This window comes from Bubalus bubalis, chromosome 20 (genome assembly GCF_019923935.1).
Source record: "Bubalus bubalis isolate 160015118507 breed Murrah chromosome 20, NDDB_SH_1, whole genome shotgun sequence".
Lineage (NCBI taxonomy): Eukaryota > Metazoa > Chordata > Mammalia > Artiodactyla > Bovidae > Bubalus > Bubalus bubalis.
Window position 1 is genome coordinate 40,977,826 of NC_059176.1, and position 19,383 is coordinate 40,997,208.

Sequence of the window (19,383 nt, forward strand, 5' to 3'; positions counted from 1 at the left end):
TTCATCAGAGCACCTTAAAAGATAGCAATGTTTCCACCAAAAAGAGATAAAAATAATCTGAGGTACATGTAGTTTCAGAGAATCCAATGGAGTCCCAACTGTGGATGAAGTTGCAGGTCCTAAGGACTTTCTGTTGGGCATTAAGCCCACGTGGCCCCTGAGCACATTTTCCTCTCCTCAAATCACGAGACAAAAGTGATGAATAGGTGCAGCCAATACAAGTTGATCATGGATACATTATTCTAATTGCCTTATTCTTGAGTTCATAGTTCACTAAACAGTTAGGAGATCAGGGAAAGGCAGAGTTTATCAAATATCTGAATTTTACCCAAAGTATTGTGTCTACATAAGGCTTAATATTGACTGTATGGAGGCCTAATGTTCAAATTGAAGAGCAGAGAATAGCAGACATCTGTTCCAACTCTGATCTAGAGTGTACCTAGTGAAGTTGGAAGCCAGAAAGACCCTCCCTCAATCCACTCACTGCATACTTCTGTAAAGTTCCCTTTAGGGGGGCCCCACCTCTCCAGAGAAAGAACAGGAATTAATTTTAAATATAATAGGATTATGTTGGGAAAAACTGGGGAAATGTATAGATGATACAGACACTAGATAAGATGAAAATGCACTGAAATGAAAAATAGAGATACTTGAATAGAAAAGCAAGTTCAACAGTTTGTACAGTATGATATCATTTGTCATTTACATGATGACATATATATTGTGTGAAAGAATATACACTAAGCTATTAAGAGTGTGAGTGCATATTCTCTGATTGTAGGAATATGATTTTTTTAATTTTTGTTTGTCTATATTTTCTAATTGTATAAAATGAATTGATATTGTTCCTATAGTAAGAGACTATTACAAATAAAATGCAGGGGAGCTTGAGTGTCCCTGACTGATCGGAAAGTAGAACTGAGGGATGGTGTTAAGGCCATAGATGGTCCAAAAGGAAGATAGAAATAAACTGTATCACTGTATTACTCTCCTTCCACCCAGTCCTCTTGTCACAAAAGACAAACATCAGTCATCTTCCCTCTAACTATTATGTTAAGGCTATTATGGGATGGATGTTATTGTAATAAGAGACTCCACAATATGTTATCACATCAATACATATTTTATCTTTGAAAGTTTTCCTCTTGTATCAGGTTTGGGACAATGCATAGGCTGTGCCCTGGTGAACTTTCTGATGTCACTACTCGCCTAGTTTCTACCGGCCAGTGCAGTCTCTGCTTTAGCTTTGTCACTGGGAAGCCTAAGGAATCTCGTCAAACACGAGAAGAGCCCTAGTGTGGCATCCTTGTGCATAAGAAAAATAAATGTGGGCTGAATGGTTATCACTTAAATGGATTCATTTCTGGTTGAGTATCTGAAGGTTGGGGATTAAGGGTAGGGATGAATCAAACAGTAACAGCTAAAACTCACACATTCTCAATATATACCAGACTCCTTTCCTGGTGCTTTACAGATATTAATTTGTTTAAAGCAATAGCCATATGGAGTAGGTCATGTATCATATGGCAATCTTTGTTAGAGATGATGCAGGGCTAAAGTATCGACTGGGGAAAGTTGCATCAACTTGCCCTGGTTCAATCCTAGCACTGTAGCTACAACCTGTGTGAACCTGAGAAAATTACTTACTCTCTGTACCTCAGTGCCCTCATCTGTAAAAAGTAGGATGATACTTGATTTTTTCAACAAACATTTAACAAATACCTACTATAGGACAGAACTACAAATGTCACTCCCTGCTCTTAAGGAACCTGTCATTTCCCGAAGGAGAGAGACATGTATTCAACTAAATGTAAGCAATTTTTCTTTAAGATCTATAAAGTGCCAACACTTCACTCTCATGTATAAAAGATGTAAGCTTCTGGTTTGAAATTAATATTCTTTATCATTCTGAGAAAAACATTTCTATTCTTAGTTTACTAAGTTTAAAAATATGAGACCAGATGTTTATATTTTGAAAGTATCATTTCAGTATATACTGCAAATGTTTACTTTTCCCTCTCTGACTTTTTTATGTGCTGAATTAAGGTAACTTATCTTCCTGTACAAAAATATCCTCGAATTTTTGAATCCGTCCCAATTAAGCATAACATTCTATCTTCTTAATATTGCTTTGGATTCCAGTTGCAAATAGTATGTTTAGAATGTTTTCGTTGATATTTATATGTAAGACCAGTCTTTCAAATTTTTTTATTAATAGACTTTTTTGAAACCCAAGAAATGTTCTTTGTTCAGTATGTTTCAATGAGAAATGATTAACTGGTTCTATCAAAACTAATTACAAGAAAGAGAAAAGTACCACAAGTGTCAACTATAGATGAGAAGTAGGCTGTAACAACAGAAGCAGAAATTGGAACACAAATTATGACACTCAAGTTTAGAAATTAAATCATACTGGTATAATTGAAAAATTATTAAATATATCTACTATCTATTCACTCAATTTAGCAAATTTACTTAACTGCTCTTAAAAATCAATAAAAGAAATTTTTGTTATACTTGATATTTTTAAAGCACTAACCTTTTTTTTTTTAATAAAAGGGCATATTAAGTATTACAATTTCCAAATGCCCCACTTCCAGGGTTTATATGAGAAATGTTTGGCAATTTTGGCTCTGAAAAGAAACTGCAATTTTGGTTTGAAACTTTGGCAAATGAATGACAGAATTTATGTGTACCCTTTAGGTAGAACCAGACGTGTTGATTTGGTTCTGAGTTATCGTCTGAAAGATATTCCATTTTTCAAAAAGTCCAAATTCTACACAAATATGCACATTTATGATGACAGAGTTATATTCTTAGGAATTACCAAGCTCTTCTCTCAGTCTCATGTTTTATGAAATGTTAGAGTTAATAGTAACTATTTTCAAAGATGTTTCTTCTACAGAAAAAGGCATTTCAAGTGGAATTTAAAAACTGAAATATAACATTCTTCTGAAATTGAACTCTCATATATATATTATGGAAACAAAAACATAAATTTGCACGGAATGTTCCTAAGTTCAAAACAGGGACAAGATTTACTAAGCTATTCTTAATGCCTTCTCCTTGAGCCAACTTTGTGCTCAATTTTTCTAAAAAATCATCATTTCCTCAATGTCAATTGCCTCGCATTTTTATGAAATCTGCACTTAGCAAGATATATATACTCAGTGACTTCTAGTTGCCTACTCTTGCCAAAACATTCCTACAGAGAACTGAAGTGAGTTTGTGGAGTCTGAGTAGGATGGGAGTAGACAGCACCTCTTCCAAGGTGGTTAAGTAAAAATATCACGTAAGGGGAAAGAAATGAAGTTCTCTCAGAAGGAAACACTGCTGTTGTCCCTAGAGTGCTAGTAGCACCCGTCAGCTTCCTCTAGAAGTCTCCAAACGGGCTCATCAACTATGAAGTCAGTAATAGCACTAAATGTACCAATGGCACCTTTGACACTAAGCATCACTCAGTGTTATTATGCCTTTTTCCCCCTCAATGACCTTCTGAACTGTTCAAGAAAAAAAAAAAGACAGAAAACGTGTGCTACCCCAAATCACAAAGGCGACTAATATAAACCAGCCTGGTGCCCACGAGAGCCTCTACATTCACTTTTATCAAATTGAAAGCAGTGTCCACAGGTTTCAAAAGGCCCTGTCAAAACCAAAGACTCAAGTCTGAAATACACCAACAGGCAGATACTGATGAGACCATCTCAGTCTTACATGCTGGTTTCAGAAAGCAAAAACCCCTGTAGTACAAGCTAATACTACTCCCGTTTCTATATTTTTATCTCCCCAAATCACATAGACTTTTCTGAAAACGACAGAAGATCATGCTTACAATAATGTGTTAAGTGAAAAGATAAAAATGCAGAATTGTATACTTCTTCTCCAAGAACATATACGGTAGCAAGAAATGCATGTGGGCAGCTAAAGGTTGGAAGGTACATGGACAAGCCAAAGACAGATTTGTTAGAATGGTGGGGCTGTGATGATGCTTCTTTCATTGAAACTTTATGAAAATATTTTAAGATATTTTGAAAATTCAAAGTCAAAGAGAGAAGCCAAAAAGTGCCAACTCGAGCCAAATCTAACCCATTACTCCTCCTAACAAGTCTTTAACATTTAAGAGACTACTGCATAAATACTTCAGAGAAGGCAATGGCAACCCACTCTAGTACTCTTGCCTGGAAAATCCCATGGGCAGAGGAGCCTGGTAGGCTACAGTCCATGGGCATGGGGTCGCGAAGAGTTGGACACGACTGAGCAACTTCACTTTCACTTTTCACTTCCATGCACTGGAGAAGGAAATGGCAACCCACTCCAGTGTTCTTGCTTGGAGAATCCCAGGGATGGGGAAGCCTGGTGGGCTAACATCTATGGGGTCACACAGAGTCTGACATGACTGAAGCGACTCAGCAGCAGCAGCAGCATAAATACTTGAATTTTTAGCTTCTCATGAAAAATGAAAAGATTTGGAAAAACTAGGTCCCTGTTCCCACCTGAGCTCAACCAGCCTGAGCGGTGAGGAGACATCTGACTTTATCAAGGGAGTGCTTGCTAATCTACTGCCAGAGGCTCCACTGCCCACTCACCTCTACCTCTTGCCCATGGGCACAGCACGTGGGATCCTGCTGAAGGCACCTGGATTAAGGAAGCTTTCATGACTCCACACCTATTTATGAGCCTTCTCCTTTCTCTTATCACATTTTTACACTTTGGATGTCCCCTCAGTGGTCAAATTAGAGAATGTCTATTCCCGCTTTGAGAAATGAATTACATAATCCTGGAATATACCTACGATAATAAAAAATCTGGCAATTGACAAAAAACAGAGCAGTCAATCCTGATGATTATAACAATTAGTAATGACAATAAAAACACTTTGGGGACTGAGTTTTCAAATTAGCCAACTCTATTAAGCAAATAGGCTTCCCTGATAGCTCAGTTGGTAAAGAATCCGCCTGCAATGCAGGAGACCCTGGTTCAATTCCTGGATGGGGCAGATCCGCTGGAGAAGGGATAGGCTGCCCACTCCAGTATTCTTGGGCTTCCCTTATGGCTCAGTTGGTAAAGAATCCGCCTGCAATGTGGGAGACCTGGGTTCTATCCCTGGGTTGGGAAGATGCCCTGAATAAGGGAAAGGCTACCCACTCCAGTATTCTGGCCTGGAGAATTCCATGGACTGTACAGTCTATGGGGTCTCAAAGAGTCAAACATGACTGAGCGACTTTCATTTCACTTCACATTGAGCAAATAATTAAGACTTTTGAAAAATTAAATTTAGGGTTAGAACATCTTGGGTTCTCATAATAAAGATTCACATGGAAACCAAAACCAAAGTAGAATAATGAGCAGCTGAATATATAGTCTTGTTTGGAAGGACTGATGCTGAAGCTGAAACTCCAGTACTTTGGCCACCTCATGCGAAGAGTTGGCTCATTGGAAAAGACTCTGATACTGGGAGGGATTGGGGGCAGGAGAAGAAGGGACGACAGATGGCTGGATGGCATCACTGACTTGATGGACGTGAGTTTGAGTGAACTCCAGGAGATGGTGATAGACAGGGAGGCCTGGCGTGCTGTGATTCATGGGGTCGCAAAGAGTCGGACAAGACTGAGCGACTGAACTGAACTGAATATATAGTCCATTCATCTTTGGTCTTTCCCTGCTCTCTTTAAGACCTAAGCTAAAAAGTATGTTTGTGTTTGTCAAACAAGACACATGGGGTTTAATTAGCCCATTCAGGGGAGAATGATATATAAATTTATCACTTCCAGGGTTCAAAGTTGATGCTATGCCACCAAAAACAGCAGTCCACCATAAATATAACCATAAATGACTGACAGGTGAAGAGGCATGCACAGTTAACAATGTACAACAGAATGGTGTGCTTTTCAGGCCTTTTGAGCATTCTGTATTATTGACTATCCCATCATGGCCTTTGGGAAGGGACAGTTCTTACCATGTTAATTGTCCCAAGTCTCCTGAGTCCTGGCTTCCAGCTTCACTGGGAGTGATCACTGATTTCGAGGATACAGATGCAGGGATTTGGACTAAATAATGAAAATAACAGGAATCCCATGTTAAAAAATTCAGTGACCACACTGGGGGAAAGAGCAGTGTGAGACAAATCAAAACAGCCATGCCCAAATTAAAGTGCTTGTGTAGCCAGGAGAGACTGAGATAACTGAAAAAAAAAGAGGAAAGAAAAGGAAAACAGTCAAGTGCATTTTTCATATTTTGGAAATTAAAATTTGAAATGAGTTTAGACAGAATTAACTTAGAGATTCAAAGGCCATGTCCACCTTAACAAAGTAAAGTGGCAAATCAAAGCAGTTACCCAGATAATTCAAGGCAAATCCATCTCTAGCATCAACTATCCAGATAATTCTAATTCTCCACTTTATTTTGTTAGTCTAGATGTGACCTAGTAAAAAACATAAGACGAGGTGTCTATAAAATTTTAAAAGATTATGAAATAAGTGATTATAAGCAATTTTGAACAGTCATGGAGAGTCAGCTAATCTGTTTTATGTCTGTATTTGGAGGGAAGTCTATCATCCATGGATAAACTGCATGTGCTGAGAGACTAAGTGACAGAGACAAGGGTAAATATTGAACCCAGTCATTTAAAAATCTCTTTCAAAACAAAGCAAAATGCCAGGCTGCTTTATTCTACACTTAGTTTCATCCCCTTGTGCTGTTTACTGTGCTTGGGAATTGTGTTCCTTCGCAGCTGGCAGTTCTAGAAAGCACCGCCGTGTGCACCTAGGTGAACAGCCATTCTGCAGACAGGAGAAACAAGCTCACAGATCAAGGTCAGCGCAGGCTGGAAATCTGACAACAAGAGTAAGAAAAGGAAAACACTAAAGAAAATGCAAATACATTTTTTTCTCTATCCTTCAAATACAAGCCAAATGTCCTTCACATAGAAGCTACACCAAACAGCTAAGGCGGCTCCAGGCCAGAGGAAAATGGCTTTTCAGTATCATACATGCCAAAGAAGACATATGGGCAGAAAGAAACCTCAGTACACAGTGCAGATTCCCATTTGGTTTCAATCATGTGCAATTTCCTTTATTTCATAAGGTAAAGGGTTTAACTATTCTGTCTAAATCCTATAACACAATGGCGGATCTGTTAAGATACCAGGAATTTTCATGTGGTTCTACAATTAATCCACTGATTACCCTCTGCAGTAAGTCAGAAGGTAGGTCAGAGACATGGATAAAAATTGAAAATGGGGTCCACCCTAGCCAGGCCCTTTGGCAGAGATGCAGGGATAGTTCAGAATTTGATCATGGTTTAAGGATGTTTCATTTGTTTTACTCTTAAGGCTTAATTGCTGGCTTTATGCAGGTTATGCTATGCTAAGTCACTTCAGTCGTGTCCGACTCTGTGCAACCCCATAGACGGCAGCCCACCAGGCTCCCCTGTCCCTGGGATTCTCCAGGCAAGAACACTGGAGTGGGTTGCCATTTCCTTCTCCATTATGCAGGTTAGGGGAGAAGATATTCTACTGTTGTGTTTAACCAGTGTTCACATTGCAACAGAACTTCAAAGACTATTTTGAAGCAAAAATATAATTGAACAGTGTCTAATATGTTATCACTTGCAACTAAGTAATAAAAAGGCTTGTCAGCTCCTCAAAGAAGCTCCATCACTCAAATATCCCACAGCTTACCTCTTCCATACCACAAGGAAGCTAACAAAACAATCAACATCTCATTGGTGTTTATGATACCATTGTTATAGATATGATTTTACCTACTAAAAACTGAGGTTTAAAATGCTTTTCCATGGTGTTTTAGTTTTGTGTGTATGTATTGAATGATATTCAGAAATAATTTATATTATTATTATATATAGCTTTTTCTTATTTATATTGATATGAACACCATTTTATTGTAGACAGGATAATTTTTATTGTTAATTTAAGTAATTATGGAAATAAATGAAAATTTATTTTAATATAAAAGCCAATGATGGAATTAAAAGATGAACCATTTATAAAAGGAAATCTGATACTGTTTTTATTTGTATGTATTACTTTTAAAGCTTTTGTTTTACTATATTGGATATCATATAGTTTTACAGACATCCTAGGATTACTCTGAAATGTATGAAAAGCAAATGGATAAAGAAAAAAAAATAGCTTATCCATGAGCGATATATGGTTAAGTGACATAAGAAACATATTATGAACAAGTTACCTTCAACATAAATAAAACAAATAGCTCAATATCCAAACTCTGGATAAAATGAGGAAATGGATAATGAGTTAGAAGAAGGGTGCTGCAGTAAAGATGCCAATGAAGCCAAGATATATAGCAGAGTCAAAGAAATTTAAACATGTTAATTAGCTGCTAATCTGTCAGCATTTTAAGTTTTCCTTCAAATTTCCTACTGAGCATTCTATTTTTCATCACTCTATGCCTGTGGTGGTTATGAAATTCATAACCAGATTCACAGTATTTACACTGGCAGAGAGAGGTTGGGATTCAGCAATGGAAATGAAAAACAACATTTTTATTCAAGATTTCTTGAATTTACCATGGGGTAACTCATTTATTTACATCATCTGATGTGAATAGCCAATTCATTGGAAAAGTCCCTGATGCTGGGAAAGATTGAGGGCAGAAGGAGAAGAGAGAATCAGAAAATAAGATGGCTGGATGGCATCACCAATGCAATGGACGTGAACTTGGGCAAACTGGGAGATGGTGAAAGACAGGGAAGCCTGGCATGCTGCAGTCCATGGGGTCGCAAAGAGTCAGACCAGACTGGGCAAGTGAACAACAACATCAATCATTTAACAAGTATAAGATACTCTAATAGTAACACAATAGAGAAGGCTGACCAGGGCATCAGCCAATAAACAGCAAATTGCCAGCAACTCTACAATCTGTCCTCCTATCTCCTTCTGCCCCTCAATTTCAAAAGCAAATATACCTGGACCATAAGCCAAAGTATTTCTTAAAATATGAAAACAAAAAAAGATGTAAAAGAACAGTAAACACTGGACATAGTACAATCACTCTTTGTGAGCCCATGGACTGTACAGGCCATGGAATTCTCCAGGCCAGAATACTGGAGTGGGTAGCCTTTCCCTTCTCCAGGGCATCTTCCCAACTTAGGGATCGAACCCAGGTCTCCCACATTGCAGGTGGATTCTTTACCAGCTGAGCCACAAGGGAAGCCCAAGAATACTGGAGAGGGTAGCCCACCCCTTCTCCAGCGGATCTTCCCAACTCAGGAATCAAACCAGTGTCTTCTGCATTGCAGGCAGATTCTTTACTAGCTGGGCTATCAGGGAAGCCCATGGTACATCACACGCAAGTCAAATCTGAGAAAACAGTAACACAAAGCATTCTGAAGTACCTAGAGGGAGCTCCAGACAGACTGCCATACTTTGCAGCAGGGCCTCTGTCTCTCAGTGTTTATAATCCAGGTCAGAGTCATCCTAAACTTGTTCTTTCGTCTGCTGTGTATCAGCCTACAAAAGTAAATGCCAGAGAGAAAAGTGCATAACAGAGCTAAAAGTATGCTTTTCCTGGATGAAACTGAAAATGATAAATGCATGGCTGCAGAGACCAGGCAAAAGTCCTAAATAGATATAATCGTGGGTAGAAAGGATAAAAAACATTGTAACTGCTCCATTTAGTAATTACTAATCCAGTACTTTTCTTTGGGTTGAAGGCTTTTTCCTGTCTCTACCCCTGATACCAGAGTTTTCCTCGCTGAGTTTCAGAAGAAACCGTCGAGATAAAAATTTTCTAACTGGGATGTGGATTTTAAACAAAAATTCTGCCTGGTATTTTTTAGATCCCATGTCCCTTCTGGGAAGACATATTACTAGTTCATGATGAGTGTGTGTTGTAATATTGATGGCTCACATTTGGGATTATGCCAAATCCAAATTATGTTTATTAAGACACATGAACAATACTGTGTAAGTAATGTTACTTAACTCTAATTTTCTTAGGCTTTCATTACACATATTAATTCAAACGAGAAAATTATGCATGTAGAAAAATATAAAACAGAAAGTTAGTTTGAAGAGAGACATTCTTTCCCACTAAGAATACACTGCCTTAAAAACACATGTGTGTAAGCCTCTGACAGTAACATCCTGTGCTTGGTTTGTCTTTTTATAGGATAGAAACAAGTCAAAATACAGGTTAAAGAAGGTTACTAGTGGAATTGGGGGGGTGGGGAGTGGAATTAAATACTCAGGTTTCTTTCTTTTTCATAACACAGTTACAACTTAAAGCATTTGCCCCACATCTGAAACACGTAACATTCTATTTGACATGCAGCCACCTCACAACAAGGCTTTGTGTGTTTCCAGGAGTGAGGCTGTTGTGGTCAAAAGCCAATTATCCACTTACTAGTCACACCTTCCTCCCCAGGGGCAAACTGGACTCCCTAACAGACCCATTATCTTTTTCGGGAGTGCAAAGTACATTGTCAAGCAGTGAAGCATAATTTCCATGGTGGCATCTAAAGCAGAACGAGTTCACGCAACTTTGACTCTCAGATGGTATACCTACACCCTGACCACAAGCAAAACACATCTTTGCACATAGTGCTGGGCTCTGTTACTATTCAGCACAGGCTTAGAATACACCCAGGTATTTAAGACTACCTGTCATCAGAGAAACTCCCTTTATGCGGATTGATAAGGTAGAAGAAGCAGGCTCTCTCATGTAATCCATAAGAATTCTGAAACGGCAGTTTAATCTTGGAAGATATGAATGTTCACTTTCCCAATTTTAACATTTGAACTAACAAAGTTCCAAAGTTTATGCATACAACAGAGGCAAAGACAGAACTAAAATAAGAAGGAGGACCTCGCAGAGTAAGGATCTATATCAACATTCACCTATCGTAAAGTTGAAAGAAGGAATGAAGGAAAAGGGGGCAGGGGGATGACAGAAAAGGGAATCACCACTGTCACTACTGAATACAAAAGGGGGAAAAAAAAAACCCAAGGAAGCCAATATGGAATAGCATGTGAAGAGTTCACATGCGACAGTGAAGAGTTAAGCCATAACCGGACTGTCAGCTTCCCTGAGAGCAGATACATGCTTACTTTGTTTACCATTAGATCCTCACATCTAGAAGTCAATGCTCAAATAATAAGAAATGTGTTCAATGAATAAATGTTCTGCCTTTGGAAATTGTAATTCTATAGCTGTTGAATCTAAGATTTATATACTCTTTGGGACATTCCCACCAGCTATACCCGCTTCAGAAAGCTCCTTTACAACACCACCATCTAAACTACCAGCAACCCAGTGCCGGTGCTCATGACAAAACCATTTCTATATTCCAGCAACAACAACAACAAAATCTGACCTTTCTTCATCCTTTCAAGGACAGCAGGGTGCTGGTGGTAATGAACATGAGAAGTTCTAATGAAGTTCATATACAGGGAACAGAAAAAGATCTGTCTAGTCTTTTCCTTTTGAATAAACTTAAGGCATATTATCTATAACTTTCTGTAACTTTCTATCATGTATGTCCTATGCAGAAAGGCACAGGTGGCTCAGATGATAAAGAATCTCCCTGCAATGCAGGGGATTTGGACTCGATCCATGGGTCAGGAAGATCTAGGGAAGGAAATGGCATGGACAACAGCAAATATCTCCAAAGAAAAGCATTATGCTCACTGTCAAGGGCAAATGAACCATGGCATCAGTCAAAGCGTAATGTACCAAGAGAATGCCAGGAGGATAGAGGGCAATGCAATTATGTTTTACTTTACTAAAAAATAATTTGTTAGAAAACATCTTTTTACCTTGGTCTCTTAGCCTTATAGTGGAAATAGCACTTAGCTTGTAAGTCTTCAAAATACATTCTTTCATCCTTTAAAGAAAAACTCTTGAGGAGGGAAGCAGGTCTGCTGTCTGTACACATAGCATATCACACTATACAAACGGTCCTGCTTAGAAAACTACTCATGTGGCATCTGGTTTTTGTACAAGATGTGGGCTATTTCTACACTGTCACAACAAATTGGAGAATTAAAAAATAAACTATTTTTGGATTGAGATAGAAGGGAAAAAAACATGCTATGACAGAAAGGCACTGAACTGAGAACCAAGAGTCCTGGATTCCACTCTGACACTGCTGGTGGGAATGTAAGCTGATGCAGCTGCCATGAAAAACAGTATGCAGTTTGCTCAGAAAACTCAAGTAGAATTACTATATGATCCAGCAATCCCATTCCTGGGAATACACCCAACATAAAACTATAATCCAGAAAAATACATGAACCCCTATGGTCATAGCAGCACTATTCACAGTAGCCAAGACATGGAAGCAACCTAACTGTCCATCAACAAATGAATGAATAGAGAAGATGTGGTATCTGTGTACAATGGAATATTACTCCATCATTAAAAAAATGAAATAATGCCATTTGCACCAACATGTAGGGTCTTAGAGATTATCATACTAAATAAGTCAGAAAGACAAATAACATGATATCACTGAATGTGGAATCTAAAATATGGCACAAATGAACCTATTTACAAAGCAGAAACAGACTCATAAGAGAACAGACTGTGATTGCTAGGAGGAACAGGGGAGGGAGAGGGATGGACTGGGAGCCTGTGGTTGCTAAATGCAAATGACTACATTCCAAATGGATAAACAAGGTCCTAATGTATAGCACAGGGAACTATAATGCAAATCCTGTGATAAACCATAATGAAAAAGAATATACAAAAGAATGTCTATATGTGTATAGCTAGTCACTTTGCTGTACAGCAGAGATTGGCACAACATTATAAAACAACCATATTTCAGTAAAAAATTTTAAAAAAGATTTTAGAATATAACAGAAAAAGAATATAGTTTATAATTTCTTTAGAAATTGTGAGAGAAATTGAGAGAAGATTTAGAAAGAATGACTTTTCCATTATAGTGTGCTTATTAAATTGTCTAAAGATGAGAAAAAAAAAAAAAAAAAAAAAGGCAGAGTCCTGGATTTCAGGTCTTGCAGGCAGAAAAGCTCCACTTCCACTCTGGGTCTCTGCTGCCTTGCTGGCATGAAGAGGGGCCTCAAAGGAAGATCACTAACATTTCTTCTAGATGTCATGTCTCCTATGGCAGGGTCTGCTATACTATCCCCACTCTCACTAAGGGAGAGAAATAGAGCTCTCCCTTCAGCAGACCCAGACTTCTTATTTACTCTGACAAATATACACTCAGGAAATCATGGTAGTCCACTGCATCATTTTCTGTTTTCCTCCTAAAATGTTGTGGCCAGTCGTTTTTCTAAAACCTTCCCATGACACTAACACTTACTAGTATTAGTCACTTCAGACATGTCTCTTTTCGACTCCATTTACTGTAGCTGGCCAGGCTCCCCAGTCCGTGGGATTTCCCAGTCAAGAATACTGGAGTGGGTTGCCATTTCCTCCTCCAGGGGATCTTCCTGACCCAGGGATTGAGCTCATGTCTCCCACACTGCAGGCAGATTCTTCACACTTATTAAGGAGCAACTATATCCCAGGTATTGTTGAGTGTTTTATAAGACTAACTTCTTTAAACCTCATGACTGCACACTGCTATTCCCAAGTCAAGCATAGGGATCTGAGATGGTGAAACACAGAGATATCGCAGACCATTTTCAGAGTTCTGTTGAAATCTGGGGTTGGGGTAAACCTGGGGTTGGGGACCTCTAGACCAAAGGTTATCTAAAATTTATGTGGTACCTGACCAGTACACAGCAGATGGCAATGCCCTTACTACTCTGAGTATGTTAGACATCACTCATTTTATTCAGGTATCATAAAGGCATTCTTTTACAGGCTTCTCTTTATCCATTTGACCAGCCTCTCGGAATCGAGTGGTTTTCCTTTCCCCCTACAACACTGCAGCACCCAGTACTTATGTCTTTCATTTCTCTCTCCTCTTTCTTCTTTTGCCTCTCCTCTCTCATCTTTCTCCACTCCTCTTCCTTCATTTTCCACTCCTCATCGTCCTTTTTCCTCTCCTCTTCCTTCTGTTTCCAATGTTCCCTTTGCTGTGCTAAGTGCTATTTTTTGCACTGTAGCTCAGCTTTAACTCATTTTTGTTAGACATCTGTTTCCTTTGAGTAAAAGAAGAAAAAAGTGAATACACAAAATAACTTTTCTGTATTATCATTGCAAAAATCATTCAAAAGGAAATCAAGCTTGAAAATAGAACTTTTGGGCAGTAAAAGATTGCACATCTTAGCCTCTGTAGAAGAATCCAGTAAATTAAGTTTGATCTGGTCTCCCTCTATATAAAATCATCCCTTTTCTCGTACACATAAATATCTGAAAAAAATAAAATGTTATAGTCTACTATGGCCTGAAGAATAATAGCAACTTACTTTAGAACAGGTAACACGTTTTTTTCTATACAAGTTTCTTAACAAGTATACAAAAAATAAATAATAAAAAAATCAAAAAGAACAATTAACATGACTTCCAATTTAGACAAGAACAGACCCATTTATCCTCACACTGAGAAAAGAAAATGGGCTGTCATAAACTAGAGAGACATGCCCTACTCAAATTTCTATGGCTCAATAAACATTCCTCCACTGAGCTTGGGCACATAGGGATTTCATTTTGTCCAACATTATACACATCAGTGAAGATAGCCACTGAAGACCTAACATGTTAATCTTCTTTTCCTGTAAAACTCCTCCTGAACTGTCACAGTTAATTTCATCTCCATACAACCTTATCTCTATAAAACTTTTATTTGCATAATGAAAGCAATATTGATTATCCTGGCACTTTCTCTTTTCAATGCAAAAGATGTTTGTGAACACATGAATTAGGAGATAACATCATGACATGATCTTGGGAAAATTTATCTGAAAGAGATTTTTTAATCTTAATGGTGAGGATGATCCTAGTGGTGATGGTACCAGAAATTTCAAATAAGGTGAGTTTGGGAAAGACTCTCATCAATGATCAGTGATTATATTTGTCTCTTTTCTGCTTTCAATTAGAAACTAACAAATGGAAGCACTGAGAAATAAAGAACCCTTCTCCAACCCAAATGAATAGGAAATAGGCAATCTCCCAGAAAAAGAATTCAGAGGAATGAAAATAAAGATGACCCAAAATCTTGGAAAGAAAATGGAGGCACGGATAGAGAAGATGCAAGAAATGTTTAACAAGGAGTTTGAAGAATTAAAGAATAAACAATCAACAATGCAACAACTGAAATAAAAAATACACTGAAGAAACCATGGTTGAAAAAGACACATGTACTCGAGTGTTCATTGCAGGACTATTTACAACAGCTAGGACATGGAATCAACCTAAACGTCCATCAACAGAGGAATGGATAAAGAAGTTGTGATACATGTGTACAATGGATATTACTCAGCCATAAAAAAGGAATGCATTTGTGTCAGTGCTAATGAAGTGGATGAACCTAGAGCCTATTATACTTAGTAAAGTAAGAAAGAGAAAAATAAATACTGTATATTAACACATGTATAGGGAATCTAGAAAGATGATACTGAAGAACCTATTTGCAGGTCAGCAATGGAGACAAAGACATACAGAACAGACTTATGGACACGGGGGCATGGGAAAGGAAAGGGTGGAATGAATGGAGAGAGTAGTGTGGAAACATACACACTATTATATGTAAAATAGACAGCCAGTGGGAATTTGCTGTATGACTCAGGAAATTCAAACCAGGGCTCTATGACAGCCTAGAGGAGTGGAATGGGGTGAGGGGTGGGAGGGGGGTTTTTAAGCAGAAGGGTACATATGTTTACCTATGGCTGATTCATGTTAATCTATGGCAGAAACAACACAATATCATAAAGCAATTATCCTTCAACTAAACATAAGTAAATTAAGGCAAAAAATTCACTGGAGGAAACCAACAGAAGAGTAACTGAGGCAAAAGAACGCATAAGTGAGCTGGAAGACAGAATGGTGGAAATAACTGAAACAGAGCACAATAAACAAAAAAGAATAAAAAATAATGAGGACACTCTCGGAGACCTACAGGACAACATTAAACATAACAACATTTGAGTCATAAGGATCCCAGAAGAGAAAGACAAAAGGAAAGGCCATGAGAAAATATTTGAGGAGACTATAGTTGAAAACTTCCCTAAAATGGGAAGGGAAATAGCTACCCAAATCCACAAAGCCCAAGAGTCCCATGTAGGATAAACCCAAGGAGAAACATGCCAAGACACATATCAAACTAAGAAAAATGAAACACAAAGAAAAATATTAAAAGCAGCAAGGGAAAAGAAACAAACAACATACAAGGGAACACAAGCCCCAAAGGCTACCAGCTGATCTTTCAACAGAAACTCTACAGGCTTGAAGGGAATGGCAGAACATACTTAAAGTGATGAAAGAGTAAAACCTACAACCAAGATGGCTTTTTCCAGCCATCTGGATTCAGAAGGATCTGGATTCAGATTCAAAGAAAATCAAAAGCTTTACAGACAAGCAAAAGCTAACAGAATTCAGCATAACCAAACCAGCTCTTCAACAAATGCTAAAGGAACTTCTCTAGACAGGAAACACACAAAAACAGAGGCCTACAAAAACAAATCCAAAATGATACAGTAAGTGGTAACAGTATCATACATACCAATAATCACCACAAATGTAAAGAGCTAAATGCTTTAACCAAAAGGTACAGATTGGCTGAATGTATACAAAAGCAAGACCCCTATGTGTGCTGTTTACAAGAAACCCACCTGAGACCCAGGGATGCATACAGAATGAAAGTGAGGGGCTGGAAAAAGATATTCCATGCAAATGGAAATCAAAAGAAAGAGGAGTAGCAATTTCATCTCAGATAAAAAAAATTTAAAGACCGTTACAAGACACAAAGCCATTATAAATATATATACACCCAACATAGGAGCATCTCAATATGCTAACAACTATGAAAGGGGAAATCAACAGTAACACAATAATACGGGGGACTTGAACACCCCACTCACACCAATGGACAGATTATCCAGACAGAAAATAAGGAAACACAGGCTTTAAATGATACACTGGACTAGTTGGACCTAATCGATATATACAAATCGATATTTGTTTTCATCCAAAAACAATAGATTTCACTTTTTTCTTAAGTGCACATGGAACATTCTCCAGGATAGATCAGATACTGGGCCACAAATCAAGCCATGGTAAATTTTTAAAAACTGAAATCATTTCCAGCATCTTCTCTGACCACAACAATATGATTAGACATCAACTACAGGGAAGAAAAAAAAAAAAACACTATTTAAAAAAACACATACACATGGAAGTTAAACAACATGCTTCTCAATAACCAACAGACCACTGAAGAAATCAAAAAGGAAATATAAATATGCATAGAAACAATTAACAATGAAAACACAACAATGCAAAACCTATGGGATGCAGTAAAAGCAATACTATTAGGGAAGGTTATAGCAATACAAACCTATCTCAAGAAACAAGAAAGACTACCAAATAAACAATCTCATCTTACACCTAAAGCACTTAGAAAACAAACAAACAAAAAAACCCCAAAGTTAGAAGGAAAGAAATCATACAGATCAAAGCAGAAATAAATGAAAAAGAAATGGAGACAACAGCCAAGATCAATAAAACTAAAAGCTGGTGCTTTGAGAAGATAAACAAAATTGACAAACTGTTAGCTAGACTCATCAAGAAAAAAAGGGTGGGGGGAGGGAGAAGATGCAAATCAATAAAATGGAGAAAGGAGAAGTTAGAGGAAGTACAAATGTAAAAGGGGAAGTTACAAAAGATAACACAGAAATACAAAGGATCAATAAGATACTATGAGCAACTATATGCCAATAAAATAGACAAACTGGAAAGAGACAAATTCTTACAAACTTTTTACCTTCCAAAACTGAATCAGGAAGAAATAGAAAATAGGAACAGACCAGTCACAAACATGAAAATTGAAACTATAATAAAAAATTTTTCCAACAAACAGCAGGCCAGGGCCAGCTGGCTTCACAGGCGAATTCTACTGAAAGTTTAGAGAAGAGCTAGCACCTAACCTGCTCAAACTCTTTCAGAAAATCACAGAGGAAGGAAAACTCCCAAACTCAATCTATGATACCAAAACTGGACAAATATACCACAAAAAAAGAAAGTTATAGGCCAGTATCACTGAACATAGATGCAAAAATCCTCAACAAAATTCCAGCAAACAGAATCCAACAACACATTAAAAGGATCATACATCATGATCAAGTGGGGTTTATCCCAGGATGCAAGGATTTTTTAATATATGCAAATCAGTCAATGTGATACACCATATTAACACACTGAAAGATAAAAACCATATGATCATCTCAATAGATGCAGAAAAAGCTTTTGACAAACTTTAACACCCATTTATGATAAAAAAAAAAAAAAAAACTCTCCAGAAGGTAGGCACAGAAGGAATATACCTCAACAAAACAATGGCCATATATGGTCTATCCACAGCAAACATTATTCTCAATGGTGAAAGCCCTCTTTTCATGTCTCTGCTGTTAAAATGAGGCCATCAATATTAGGATATTTTGCTCCATTGTGCTTTTTTTTAGTTACTTTTGAAATAAAAATGAAACACAGCAAGCATTTTCTCTAAAATCAGGAACAAAACAATGGTACCCATTCTTGCCACTAGTATTCAAATAAAAAGAATCAAGATTGGAAAAGAAGTATAACTCTCACTGTTCATAAATGACGTGATGCTTTACATAGAAAGCCCTAAAGATACCACCAGAAAATTACTAGCACTGATCAATGAATACAGTAAAGTCACATATAAAATTAATATACAGAAACTCCTTGCATTCCTATACACTAACAATGAACAATCAGAAAAAGAAATTAAGGAAACAATCCCACTCACCATTGCAACAAAAAGAATACAATTCTTAGGAGTAGACTTCCAGTTCAAGATGGCTGAGTAGGACTTGCACTCTCCTCCTGCAAGAGCACCAAAATCACAACCATCCACAGGAGGACACTGGAACCTACCAAAAAAAAAAAGATACCCCACGTCCAAAGACAAAGAGGAAGCCACAGCAAGATGGTAGGAAGGTCACAATCACAATAAAATCAAGTCCTATACCCGCAGGGTGGGTGAATCACAAACTGGAGAACAATAATACCAAAGAAGTTCTCCCACTGTTGGGAAGGTTCTGAACCCCAGGTCAGGCTTCCCAACCTAATGATCGGACAAAGGGACTGGGAATGCCCAGGGAGTCTAACCTTGAAGGCCAGCAGGATTTGATTACAATGACTTCCACAGGACTGGGGGAAACAGACACTCCAGTTTTCAGTTCAGTTCAGTCGCTTAGTCGTGTCCGACTCTTTGCGACCCCATGAATCACAGCACACCAGGCCT

At 37.9% G+C, this 19,383-nt stretch overlaps 1 long non-coding RNA gene across 14 annotated transcripts in view; it reads right to left on the minus strand.

Moving 5' to 3' along the window:
• Nucleotides 1-19,383, minus strand: part of LOC123465196 — a 51,479-nt gene that overhangs the window by 16,262 nt on the left and 15,834 nt on the right. For 12 of the 14 annotated variants that reach the window (XR_006640329.1, XR_006640336.1, XR_006640335.1 and 9 more), the window contains 2 exons: nucleotides 18,886-19,009; nucleotides 5,957-6,047 (listed from right to left, as the gene is read on the minus strand). This is a non-coding gene — a long non-coding RNA (uncharacterized LOC123465196). Of the gene's footprint in view, nucleotides 1-5,956; nucleotides 6,048-9,375; nucleotides 9,491-18,885; nucleotides 19,010-19,383 lie in introns of all 14 variants that reach the window. The other 2 variants (XR_006640333.1, XR_006640332.1) reach the window with 2 other exon arrangements.